At 33.4% G+C, this 13,845-nt stretch overlaps 1 pseudogene across 2 annotated transcripts; it reads left to right on the top strand.

Annotated features, from left to right (window-relative positions):
• The first annotated feature begins 990 nt into the window (after positions 1-990).
• Positions 991-2,970, top strand: LOC132175870 (protein LIGHT-DEPENDENT SHORT HYPOCOTYLS 10 pseudogene; annotated as a pseudogene). 2 transcript variants are annotated; one of them, XR_015911691.1, is made up of 2 exons: positions 991-1,619; positions 2,681-2,970. The product of XR_015911691.1 is annotated as a protein LIGHT-DEPENDENT SHORT HYPOCOTYLS 10 pseudogene, transcript variant X1 (transcript). The 2 variants fall into 2 exon arrangements; XR_015911692.1 differs by having other exon boundaries at positions 2,740-2,970.
• Positions 2,971-13,845: the final 10,875 nt, after the last annotated feature.

Genomic DNA, 13,845 nt, shown 5'->3' on the forward strand with positions numbered 1-13,845 from the left:
AGTACCGAATCCTCAAACACAAATGTCTGCAATTACAGTCAATATATATGCCTTTTAATGATAAATAAAATTCGTAGAAATTAATGATCCCACTTCAGTAAACATCACTCTTGTGACTATTTGGGCTCATTCTTCATTCTTCATTTCTTTTCCAGCAAGGAAAAGGAACCAATATTCTTTATTTTTAATTAAAGTAAAAACAGATTTCTTACACTAAATCAGAACCTTCCTCTCCTATATGTATATATATACTTTTCCAGCTCGATCTTCAGGTTTTTATTAAAGTAAATTCTCTTTTGTTGTGCTCTCTACTCTAGAGTACCAGCACTATATATGATCATATAATCCTCTCCTAGGGTAAAAGGTACATCATTTTATTATATATATATATATATATATATATATATTTATTTATTTCATCATTTAACTTTTCAAAATTACCATTAAATTTGTGGGCCATATGCAGGACTCAAATGAGTGAAATATACTAATTATTTGAGCGAAATATAATATAACATTTCAAATATATACTATATTAGGGATCTATATATAGGGTAAGGAATCTAGGCCCTAGATATTTCCTTCCCAAATTGGTAACTCCGTGAGCAATCCACACTTCTAACTCGGGTTATTTAGCAGTGGTTACCAAGCCACGGCCAGCACAGTAGAGATTTACGCTAGTGTACTCGATGATGATTGCTTGGATGATGGAAGAAAAATCAAAAAAATCAAAAAAATAAAAAATAATAAAGAAGTATACTTAAGGCTAATAGGTACAATTAAAGCAAGAAAATAATGTGAGAGAGGAAGAAAAAGATGAGCTAAAGCACTTTAATAGGACCCATACCGTGTCTACTCAGTAGATCCATGATGTGATTTTCAATTGTTTTTCACCCACTAATTAAAACTTTCTTCTGTTTCTGTTTCTTTCTTACAATTCCTCTCTTTCCTGCAGGGAAAACCAGGAAAAAGGAGACTATTAGAAAAAAAAAAAAAAAAATTATTCCCCAGCTAGCAAGCTAGAGCTGATCATGTCAAACAACAAAGGAAAAGATGTTGCAGAAGGATCGTCAAGATCTTCCGCTACTGGTGTTGGTGTTGGTGCTAGTGCTGGTGTTGGCGGTGATCATCATGATCATCAGCAGCAGCCACCTCCGTTGAGCCGGTACGAATCGCAGAAGCGGCGGGACTGGAACACGTTCGGGCAGTACCTGAGGAACCAAAGGCCACCGGTGGCGCTTTCGCAGTGCAACTCCAACCATGTGCTGGATTTCCTGAGATACCTAGATCAGTTCGGAAAGACTAAGGTGCACTTACAAGGTTGTGTGTTCTTCGGGCAGCCCGAACCGCCTGGGCCTTGCATTTGCCCGCTTAGACAAGCATGGGGCAGCCTAGACGCCCTCATCGGCCGCCTTCGAGCCGCCTATGAAGAGAACGGCGGCCTGCCGGAGACGAACCCGTTCGCAAGCGGTGCTATCCGGGTTTACTTGCGCGAGGTGAGGGACTCCCAGGCCAAGGCTCGTGGCATCCCTTATAAGAAGAAAAAGAAGAAGAGAACTCCAGTTAAGGGCAACGATGATAACTCCAGCTTTCCTGCGCAGTAATCTGGGAACAAAATGGTAATTTAATTTAATTAATTTAATTTCCTTTTACTTTGTTTCCAAATTGGATCTAAAAATAGTGCAAAAAATTCCACTTCATCACATGATATGATGATATAGGGCATGATTAAACACTTGGGAAGCTCATTAATTAGTTTAATTCAATGGAAAATGAAAAAAAAAATAAAAAAAATCACCAAGTAGAAAAGAATAAGATAAAATTTGTTGGCTACAGTGTGTATATATATATATATTCTTCTAAGATTTTCAGGCTAATAAACCCTAGGCCATGGCTTTTAAACCCTAATTTGCATAGTTCTTGCTTTAATCGAAATGACATTATAACAGTGCTTTCTAACTTTACCTTAACATCTGTGACAGTGATGATCATAATGGGAAGTTCTCTCTCTCTCTCTCTCTTTCCCTCTCATGCACAATTTGCAGCTTTTCTCAAGATTCACACGATTGCTTTTTTGTATGTTTCTTTAGAATCCTGCTCGATCTTATGAAACACTTGTGTAATTAAGGTATATGTTTTCCTGGCATATATAATCTTAGTAAAAGGTTGTAATTGAAGATCTGGTGATGATCAGGACACTAGGATAAACCAAAATGCCTGTTCACTTTGTTGTCAGCTGGCTCTCATTTACAATATTAATTTTTTTCTTTTGTCTTTTTTTTAATTCTCCCATTATATATATATGAATGTCCTTTTCTTCAGTAATGCTAGCTCTATGCAATTGACATTTGTACATAAATCAGCTCGCCTTGTCTGCATCAGATTAGTGCTAATCGTCCTATTATATTTGCTTGGCCCGACCATATATATTGCGTGTATAATTGTATTAGGGATGAGTTTTTGAATAACTTCTTTTATGATTAATTAGTATATATCAATTTTATCATATTTATGAAATCATTTCTAAAAGCATCATAACTATATATACCATGCACATGCACAACACTAGCTACGTCAAAATTAAATATTATTGGCAAATATTGTTTCATTACTTACTCTCATTCACGCACCAGATTATTCATATATTTACCAATTCAATTTGGAATTTCTGACCCTTCAGGTTCGTTCTTCCTAAATAATTAATTCAAATTCCTGAATCATCATCACTGTGTTTTGAAGCTCTATTGTACTGGAGATTGCAATATTGATCAACTCTTTCCTTGGATCAAGCTCTTTGATGTTTTCTATGGCTCCGGCACTGTATTTATTGTTTGCATGACAATTATAGCTTGAAGTTAGTGGGGGGAAAACTAAAATGATCTGGTAAGTTCCTCTCTTTTATCCACGTCTTTTTGTAAGTAATGAGTCCACTATGAAATATTATTGTAAGCTTATATATACCATAAATTATCTCCCAAGTTTTATGTTCATTGATGCATAAACATATTTCATTTTGCAATAATCCTTCAATGTTTTGCTATGCGAATGTATGTACGTATCTATTTTTCATACATTTGAAGAACTTTTGGTTGCATGTTTTAGTGAATACAAGGATGCCTTTTCGTTTCCAAATTAATCATTAATTATATATTTATATATATATATGAATGAGCAAGGATGCACAATATGTTATATATATATATATATATATGAGTCCATCGAGTATTAATTAGTGTAAAGAAAAAAACAAAGAATGGTTGAGACATATTTATTTCTAGCAGATTCGATCCAAGTGGCATTCCCCACCAATGTAATGCATGTGACGTCCCACATCTCCATAATGTAGTAGTTTGATTATTAACCTTAATATCATTGGATTCCACTTAGATCTTTTCAATAATTACATAATATCTTTGACCCAATGCCAGATTTTCCTCGATTTCCTCAATAAATTAGTCCATCTTTTCAAATAGGGTGGTTTTATTTCCAAACCTAAGAGTATTAGTGAGATATATTCATCTGAATTACGTGTGAGACAGGATATATATGTAGTATAGATTCAGAAGCAACAATTTGAGCATAGAAATATATATCATTTCCCTGTCTACTATTAGGTTTTTGTACTGGCATCCATTTAATTGGCTCCGGATATTGCTGATTCTTTTAAGATTTTAGGATCATTTATCAGTACTCTCATCTAGCCTATGTACGTTCATCACACAAGAGTCAATATTAATTAGGCCCTCCTTTATAATTTCAACTACTAGATCGATCTTCCATTGTTTGTCTTAAGATGCTTAATTAATCTTGTGATTAAGCTTCCAATGTTCATGAGAACCCTATAAGTACTAGGAGTAAATAGTCTACTTAATTAGTCGACTATGAGAACCGATGTAATGCATTGATTATGGAGAAGAATATATTAGAAAAATAATGCTACCATACACTAATTCTTACTTTCAGAACCACCATTAAATTTGGGATGAATCTTTATTAGATTTTAATTCAATGGTTTTAGAAGCCACTTATATGGGTGTGAAAAAAATGGTTGTAAAAAAGTAGGAATATGTGTAGCATTACTTATATATTAAGGCTTAGTGACGCAGTACGAAAAAGATTTTCCCACAAAACAGAACAAGAACAGAGTTTTTCTTTATACAATTTTTTCACATTCATAGGTGACTTTTAAAACCACCATTGAATAATTGTAATATTGGTGGTTTTAAAAGCAATATAAAAATGTGAAAAAATTGTGTAAAAAGAAGTGAAAATAATGATAGAATATAATAGAAAAACAAATTTAAGACAAATGCTGCTAGTTACAATCGCCACACTTGGTGTATAAATTTTAGGTCATGCATGGCTTCCCACCCCAGCACTCAAAAGAAAAGAATATATAGATATATGCATGTGAGAGTCAAACTAGCTGGCTAAGATCCTAGTAGAACCTATATATATATATATAGCTTAATTGTAATGTTAATCATGTTTATCTATATTGGCTTTTAGGTACTTCTTTTTTACAACTCGGTTTTTAACAATGAATCTTGTTTGAAGCTTGTGTCATTTAGTATTAGAATTAGCCACCGCGTCGAATATAGAATCGGACACGGTTCATCTTGTAGAAGTCTACCAAAAGTTGTAATCCATGAAGGGAAAATGGAAACAAAAATCGGGGGTGGGAATAATTACAGAGTAAAAATGAGAAAGGGTGTGTCAGGTTAGTGAGAATATAATTGACAATTTGTTTTTTTCTAAAATTTAATTAAAATAGTGCTATATATATATACCCGGAGATGGTGATGGGCCATGGTATCATGGCCAATCCAACTTGCACACAAATCTTAGAATTAAAAATTAATTGCACGTACTGATATGTGTCCAACTTTCTGTCAGTATATAATGAGTTCTGTTTATTTTCTGTCAAAAGATAATTGCAACTTCTCATCAACTGTTGTGCGACAATAGCTCCTCCTTTTGTTCCTTTAAGTTTTCAATTACTCTTCTACTTCATTACATTGAAGTGTCCCACATTATAAGGGTGACCGATTGATTGAATACCATTCTAATATTCCATTTCTTTCTTTTACATGATCTCCTTGGTCTAATCAGTAATCACCAACAACATTCTCATTTTGGGCTTTCTTCTGATTCAAATCTATTAAAACCGTTCATATGTTCTTTTAGGAGTAAAGTTAGAAAGAGGACTAGAGTTTTCCTTGTGTTATCCTAAATGTAATTTAGCTTTTAAAATCATCATTAAATTTGAAATTATCTTTTTTGAATTTTGATTTATTTTCAATTTTAAAAGCCACGTCACATTATAGAGTTTTAGCATTACTCGTTTTCTATAGTATTATAAGAATGTACAGAGTTTCCTCTAAACGGGGCTAAAAGAAATTTTTCCTTCAACCCATCTTATAAAATTGTTATGTGTTCCTTAACTATGTGAAAAGTACATTCATGCTTTTTTAGTAGAGTTAAAAAAAATTATATTAGAAAAACATATATTTCTGACCTGCCATAATTAAGGATTTGGCTACAACACCTATATTGTAGTTTTTAAAGAGTCCATATTTCATTTGAATTTCTCTTTTTTCTCAAAAAAACACTTGAAATTAAATCCAAACAGTTGAAGTAACTATAGCATAGGTGCCATAGTTTTGTTTTTTACAACACCTATGCCTAATCCTTTTTTAAACTGGGTTAGAGAAAAAAATATGTCCTTACAAAATTAATCAAGATGAGTATTGAATGATGGATTTGGCTTATGTGTTGTTAAAAAAGAAAAAAACTACATGAGATCTTTTTTAGTTTTTTTCAACGGTTTATATTTAATTCAAAGTTTTTCGTGAGAAAGAAAAAGAGAATGAAAGTAAATTGTTAAAAAACTACAAAAGATTTTCTATAATTTTTTGTAGAGCGCCTAAGTTAGATCCTTTGCTCATAGTTTGACAAGTGTACAATGACTCAAAAAAAAAAATACTAGTCACATCTACGATATCCTCCCAAAATGATTGATCAATTTGAAACTTTTCTAGAATTTTTGTAATGCCCAATTTTACTTAATAACTAGGCAATATAAGACATAGCACTTATGACTAACTTTATAGACCACTTACTCTATGTGGACTACTCCTCATCTTCCCAATATGGGACCAAGGTATTACAAACTCTCATTCTTAAACTCCTAACATCCTCGTTAGGGTCATACCATGTAGTGCTCTAGTACCTCATGGCTTGGTGTTACTATGTGGCTTTGATATCATTTATAAGAGCACTAGCAGCAGACTCCTTATAGCCCATTCCCTTCCCAATGTTTAGGAAAAATCTCAAAAAAATCACAAAAACACATCCACATCAGAAGCCTTAAATATACCAACATCAAAGAGCATCTACAGTGTTTCCCAATGCATTGGGAAACACTGTAAATTCCCAATGCATTATTAAATTATAAAAAATTGATTCTCTCTCCTCTTTTCCTGACATGTTCCAACAATTCTCTCTCCTCTCTCCTCTCTCATTGGTTACAATGATAAAAAGAAATAATATTTAATTCATATAGGGAAAAATAAGGGAATTTATTGTGAGGTGTTTTTTTATAGGGAATCAAAAAGTAGTTTTATTCCCTAAATTGAGGAAAATTTGTTGGAAAGGCAGCAAACTCCTTATAGCCCATTCCCTTCCATATGTTTAAGAAAAATCTCAAAAAAAAAAAAAAATCACCTACATCAGAAACCCTAAATTTAGCCAACATCAAAGGGTATAAAAAGCCCAATGCTTTATTAAATTATAAACAAATAATTCTCTCTCCTCTCTCCTTCACATGTCCCAACAATTCTCTCTCCGGCCTCTCTCCCGCCTCTCTCTTCTCTCATTAGTTGCAATGATAAAAAGAAATAATATTTAATTCATATAAGGAAAAATAAGGGAATCTATTGTGAAATGTTTTTTTTATAAGGAATCAAAAAGTAGTTTTATTCCTTAAATTGAGGAAAAATGGTTGAGAAGCTGTTGTTAGTGCTCTAATGACTCAGAGAAAAGTACTAGCCACATCTATGCTATTATCTCAAATGGACTAGTTAATTTGGAGCTTCCCTACCCTAGAATTTCTTATAAAATTCAGTTTTACCTAGTAACTAAGCAATGTAGAAGTTAGCATTTATAACTATCTTTATAAACCCATCAAATCTATGTGGGCTACTCCTAATCTTCCTAATATGGGATGGATCGGGGTGTTACAAATTTCCTCTCTTAAACTTCTGATGTCTTCGTCAGGGCCAAGTCATGCTAAGTCTCACATGGTGAAACTAGGCTTTATAAGAAATTTTAGGGAAGTTTTAAATTGACTAGTATAACGTGGATGTCATTAGAGTTTTTTTCTTGGGTCATTACAACAAGACTAAAGGGTATCAAGCTATGTTTATCTAAAAATAATAATAATTCAATTTAATGAAAACAATTTAGGAAAAGTTGGACAAAAAGAGCAAAAAATGTAAGAGTATTAATTTCCACCTAATACTTAAATTTCGTTATAATTAACAAAGTAGTTAGTATTAAACCTGATTATCTGTTTTTAAAAGGGATGAACAAAATACAATAATTCTAAGATGTCGAAGCAACAGATTCGCAAAAAACCAAAAAAAAAAAAAACCCTTCAACCAGCATATATATATATACCGCTCCTTTTGAACAGATTGATTGTTTGGCAACCTCACCATTAATGTTATATACCACATTTTTAAGGAGTAGCTAGCTAGATAGATAGAGAAGTAGTACTCAAAAACATGTGATCGCCTGATCGGTGGAGCCCTAACCCCAGAGACCATCTGTGGAGAGTTTGAAACGTGTGATTAACAGAGGTGAATGACAGAGAACGTTAGAAAGCCCGACAGCAGTTTGCATGTTGTTTGTAGGGAAATACAGAGAAAAGACTAAATAGACAGCAGTTTGCATGTTGTTTGTAGCAGCTACATAATTCTAGAGAAAGACAGGAAGCTCGACAAGTATTGTGGAGCAAGCAATTTACAAGCCCTAACTGTTCTTTCGTGGATTCATAGACTTATCCACATCTGACCTAATTAATAATATTTAAGGATGTTGTGAAGCAACCCTGGTGTTAAAGACAAGTATTAATGGCGTCTATGATCGATGGGAGGATCATATATATATATATATATATATGTCTGGAAGGTCTATTTTTTAGGTCAAATCCCCTTCCATTCTGGTACTTTAAAATTTTCACAAAGGATTTAGGGAAGGGTTGCTCTACTGCTGTTTGGTATGATGGGCTTGTCCAAGTTATTCACTTGGGAATTTTGAAGAAGTAATGTTATTTAATAGACTGTTATACGACGGTCATATAATTTGAATAACATGACAATGAAAATCGGTCATTGATTTTTCTTTTTACAAAGCAATTGTTAATCCAAATAAGGGTTTTTATTGCCACATTATCCTAGTTGTATGTTAGTCGTATAGTAGTCTATTAAATAACATTTTTCATATTAAAATTGTTCATTTCCTAAACCTAACTCTCGAGGGAGTAAATTAACCACACTATATTGGACGGATAATACTCTTATTTCGTATCTGCATTTGCACGTCGCCTACGATGAATTTTAATAATCGTCTTCTCGTCCAGAGCAGGTGGAATCCTCCATAACTATACATGGGCAAATGGTATGTTTGTACTAACCACCTGTGATCAATAATCGCTGCTCATTTTGGGATCTTTTTTGGGATTTATTTTTTATTATTATTTAAAAAAAAAAAAAAAAAAAAAAAACTGTTTATAGATTATAGACTTAATTTATATGAGTCTCTTGTTTTTTTAAAATATTTTCTTGAGCTTTTTTAGATGAGTTTAATCCTATTTTTGAACGAAATATTCCTATAAACTGTAATATGAAAATAAAAATTGAATATGAAACATTGAGAAATACATGTATTTATAAAACTGAACGTTGTTTTATAAGACAAAACTATATATATATATATAGGCGGAGTCGAATAATACTAATATTCCGCTATCTGCAGCATATGTGCGAGTAGTGGATATGGTATCCACATGCTCGGGGTTAGGAGTTGAAAATTCACCCGTAACTCATGCGGACCGTCGAATAGCAGATGCGAGATGGTTTTTAGCTGCCCAATGGACACCCCTACCAACACTTGTGTTATTGCATGTTCTAGCATTCGAATGAGATACAAGTTGTTTGAATGAGAGCGTCTCTACATGTGACTCAAATGAGTCCAAACAATTGCATAAGCGAGGGATAAGCCTTTATAAACCCTGTGATAAAACCCTAGCTTCTTCCAACTAGAGAGAGAGAGGGAAAAAACTCCTTTTTCTTGGTGCTTGGAGATCCAATCGACTTGAGGAGGTAAATTTTCTCTCGTCTTTCTTGTATGAAGAACATGTTAGTGATAATTTTGTGTGTACTTTATAGTATGTGTATGTGAGTTGGAGTTGTTTTAGAGATGGAATAAAGCAATAATTTTTTACAAGAAAAAACCCTAGTTTTAAAAAAGAGTAATGCTATACATATTCCCACTTCTTCACACTCATAGTTGGTTTTAAAACTACAATTGGATTAAAATTCAGTAAAAATTCATTTCATATCCAATAATAATTTTAAAAGCCACCTATAAATGCGAAGATATGGTTATATGTGTAGTATTACTCTTTATTATACATACCCATATGGTGCTACCATATGGGTAGGTATTGACAAGGGTTGACCTCTAGAGTTTAAGAGTGTTGGTGGTTAGGTTTGAAAAGTTTCTTTTAAGAGTTAGTTGAAGGGAAGTGGTAATAGATATTTCTGCATTAAGTGAGCCTCCCAGGGTCAAACTTGATTGATTAACTAGGGTATCGTGCTATGCGCATCATTCGTGGCAACATGGTTGTATTAGAGGTCCAGTGGGATACGTAGACCTCGTCGTAAGAGGGCTAAGGGTACTTTTAGTACTTAATTACTATGTGTTGGTTGTGAATTGAGTCATGATGACTTAGAGCCTGTTTAGGATTGCATTTTATAAATAGAGCTTTTAAGTCAAAAAGAGCTTTTGAGCAAAAGTTTCATTTTTAAGCTTTTGCCAAAAGTGTGTTTTGGCCATTTTTAGGTTTTTTGGATTCTTAAAAGCGCTTTTAATTTTTTTACCCAACGAGTACTTTTTTCTTCAAATGAAATTTTTGAGTGTTAAAAGCACTTTTAAGACCCTCAAACGCAATCTCAAACATGCATTTAGACTTAAATTATAATGGTGATGAACGTTATGTAATGATTTTGGTATTATGTGATGGTTATTACTTAGTAGATGCTTTGGTTGTGGTAATTTTTATTTTTTAGAAATGTTTTGTCTCCAACTTTTCCCTAATTCTAGTCCATCTTCATATAAAAGATTGAGCAAATTCATTATTGAATCTGTGGGTTCCATATATTCAATGGTGTATATATATATAGAATGACACCAACACATCTCTTTTTATTTTTTATTTTTTATTTTTTTTCTAATCACATTGGAAAAAGGTTTACAAATGATCAAAACACCAAAAAATAGGTGAACTCCCCAAAAAAAAAAAAAAAAAAAAAAAGGCAAAAAACAAAAATAATAGTGTATGAAAGATCTACTAGGATCGTGTTCTACCTGTAATCGTCAAATAATCAAAACAATGAACTAAGCAATTATTAAATTAAAACAAGCACGGCGGAATATAAACACACAAAGAAGGACAACAACAATAACAAGACATTACAAAACAAGCCATTGAATTAGGCAAACCTAAAACCTAATAGTGTAGAAATACAAACAAATAGTAAATTATCAATTCATGCGAGTGGGGTTATACGTTCGGGGTTTGGTTTAATGACTAATTATTTCAATCATACTCAAAACTCAAAAGTGTGACATTGTTATTCTTTTATTAATGAGAAAAGCTATGTTCTCTCTCTTCCAAAAACAGAAGAGAAAACCACCCCATTGTATCTCCGGCAATCTAGAGGGAAGGGAGTCACGGCTCCCTCCTCCCACCCTTTTCCCCTACTTCCCCCTTCCTCTTTCTCCTACCCTTCTTGTCGCCTCTTCGGAGGTCTTATCTGCCTCTTCAGAGATCCAATCTGCCTCCTCGGAGGTCCTATTTGCCTCTTTGAAGATCCTATCTTTGTCCAAAAGCACCACCAGCCCATTCTCCACTGCTAGTCGCTTGGCTTCAGCATCAAACCATCGTCCTCCACCCTGGATCTGCAAACTTTTTAAAGTTTTTGGATTTGAATTTTTCAAATCAAATCTGTAAATTTCAGGAAGCCACATCCAAAGAAGTGCCGCTCCATTGGGATCCTAGGTCTATCAACTTTTAGCCACCATCAGCTGTGCCACTGTACGACCACCACGTGCTGGCGCGTGGTCGCGCCCTACGTAGCATGTGCAGCCTTCCTCTGCCACTCTACCCTGTCGCCGACCCTTTCTGGCTTTCCCTGACATCCCCCTGGCAACCTTCGCTGGCGCATGTCCCTCATGCGCCAGCAGGAGCTCCTCTGTGCCTCCGCCTCCGCCACTTGTGTTGCTGTTTTTTGGACTTAGATTTTTCTTGCTTTCTATCATATATTTCCATTATGTTATGTTGTTGTGTTACTTTCTGTTTAATCCGAACTGGTTGGGTTTCAAACTCTGTGTTTGTGTAGGGTATCTTTTTCAGCCTTTTGGGTATTCTTCCAGTTCATAGAGGTGCTAGTAGTCTGTCTAGATTGAGTTTTTGAAAATAGCCCGAATTGTTTGGGCCTCAGACTCTGTGTTTGTGAATGAAACCCTTTTTTCACTGTTCTTTTTCTACTTAATCTTCACGGTTTCTTTGGAAACTTGTCAATATTTAAGTTTCTAGGGATTTTCTTCCTCTATATGGTTTTATCCATCAATGAGCGCTACTTTAATCGGCTGTATTCACTAGTGTCTTTCTATTTTCTACTCTCTTACAGTCTTACCAGTTTACTGAGGTGCTAGGAGTATCTGGATTGGATTTTTAATTTAGCTTGTAATTTGTTTCTCTGTTGTAATCTTTTTGTTTGAATGAATGGATGATGGATGTTATTACAAAAAAAGAAAAGAAAAGAAAAAGAAAAAGCTACAATTTAGAGAAGAAATTCCCATGAGTCCTAATCTGTCGATGCCAACAAATGAGGAAAATAAACGCTGCACCACCAGACAATTGCAGAAGGTGACATTCAGTGTTCACCCCGTGTTGGGTACGAAATTTGTGGATCTAGGTAATTTTATGCTTTCATCTACAGAGAAAAAAGATAAAAGAAAAAGAAAGAAAGTGATGTCCATGTTTTTTAATCAAATTGTACGAAAAGTATATATATATATATATATATATATATATATTGGGTTTTTCCCTTTTTTCGTGACATATGAAATCGTAAGCAAAGCATGAGATAATTATGAGGTCCAATCACCAACTGGAAAGCAAAAAACAAAGGTTACTATTTACACTTTTCCGGCTAGGGTTTACCTTCACTTCCAGCTGCCAACCTATTATTTTCACAAAAGTACACCATACCTACTCAAGTCACATCCTCTAATATTTTTTCACTCTCAAGTCCTTCAAATTCGTGTGTAAAATTTTGTTTAAAAAAAAAAAAAAAAATTGCAAAAGAACTTTAATTTTAACCTTTGCACTTGCACCTCTAATATATAAAAATAATATTTTACTAGTAAAAAAGTATTTACAAAAGTCTGCGATGAAAGTAAATCACCAATGAAACTTAGCCTATGTTGTACGCTCAGTTTAATTGAAAATGAGCATAAAAATGTATAGTTTTAAAAATATCATTGGGTTTTGAATAAATCATTCTTGGTGAAGTGTACATTATAATATTAATAATTAATTCACAATCCATAAAGATCATCCACATTTACAGTGAGGTTTGCACGTTGCGAGGGACATAAAATATAACACCGGTGTCTAGGTAAGATACAATGGTCAACCACCGCTCCTTATTTGATTGTGTTGGAAATAATCCCATTCAACCGCCCCGCCAAAAGGATAATTCATCCGAACAAGTAAAATATCTCCATGTGTCAGAGCTAAGGTGGAATGATAGGGATAAATGCATTTTTGGTCTCTATGCTTTGAAATTTTGACAAATAACTCTCTAAGTTTTAAAAAATGATTAATCACTCCCTAGGGTTAGCAAAAAGAACAAATTAGTTCTTGTCGTTAAAAAAGTTGACAGAATTCGTTAATATGTAACATCAGTACCAATCTAAGTGTACAATAAAAAAAAATTACTATATATATAAACAAGATTTAAAAAGAAAAAACTTAATGAGCTATTTGTAAAAACCACAAACCACAATAACCAGAAATACATTTATCTTTTTATTTTTTATTTAAGTTTATGAAGCTTTTTTAACCATCACTATCTAATTAAGTTGTCATTAGGTCCCCTTCAAAAAAAAAAAAAAAAATTCTCATTAGGTTGTTTTGCAAAGGGGCAGGTTCTAGTGGGACGCACCGAATATTTTTGAAAAAGTATATTCCTAAGCACTTTGTTTTCTTATTCCAAAACACTCAAACTCCTCAAATTCCCATTCTTCAAAAACTTTTGACCATAATATAATAGAGTAATGATAGATGCTATATTTGTATTCTTTAATTGTTTAATAATGTTGATGCGGCTCTCTAAATTAATTATTATATATATATATATATATATATATATATATATTTCAACAATTGATTAATTTAAGGGTCAGATAAAAGTATCACATCAATTTTGTCAAATAGAATTATAATGTCTAATCGATCTTTAAGGAATAATTCAATCAGTTGTGAATCAC

This window comes from Corylus avellana, chromosome 3 (assembly GCF_965113065.1).
Source record: "Corylus avellana chromosome 3, dhCorAvel1.hap1.2, whole genome shotgun sequence".
Classification (NCBI taxonomy): Eukaryota; Viridiplantae; Streptophyta; class Magnoliopsida; order Fagales; family Betulaceae; genus Corylus; species Corylus avellana.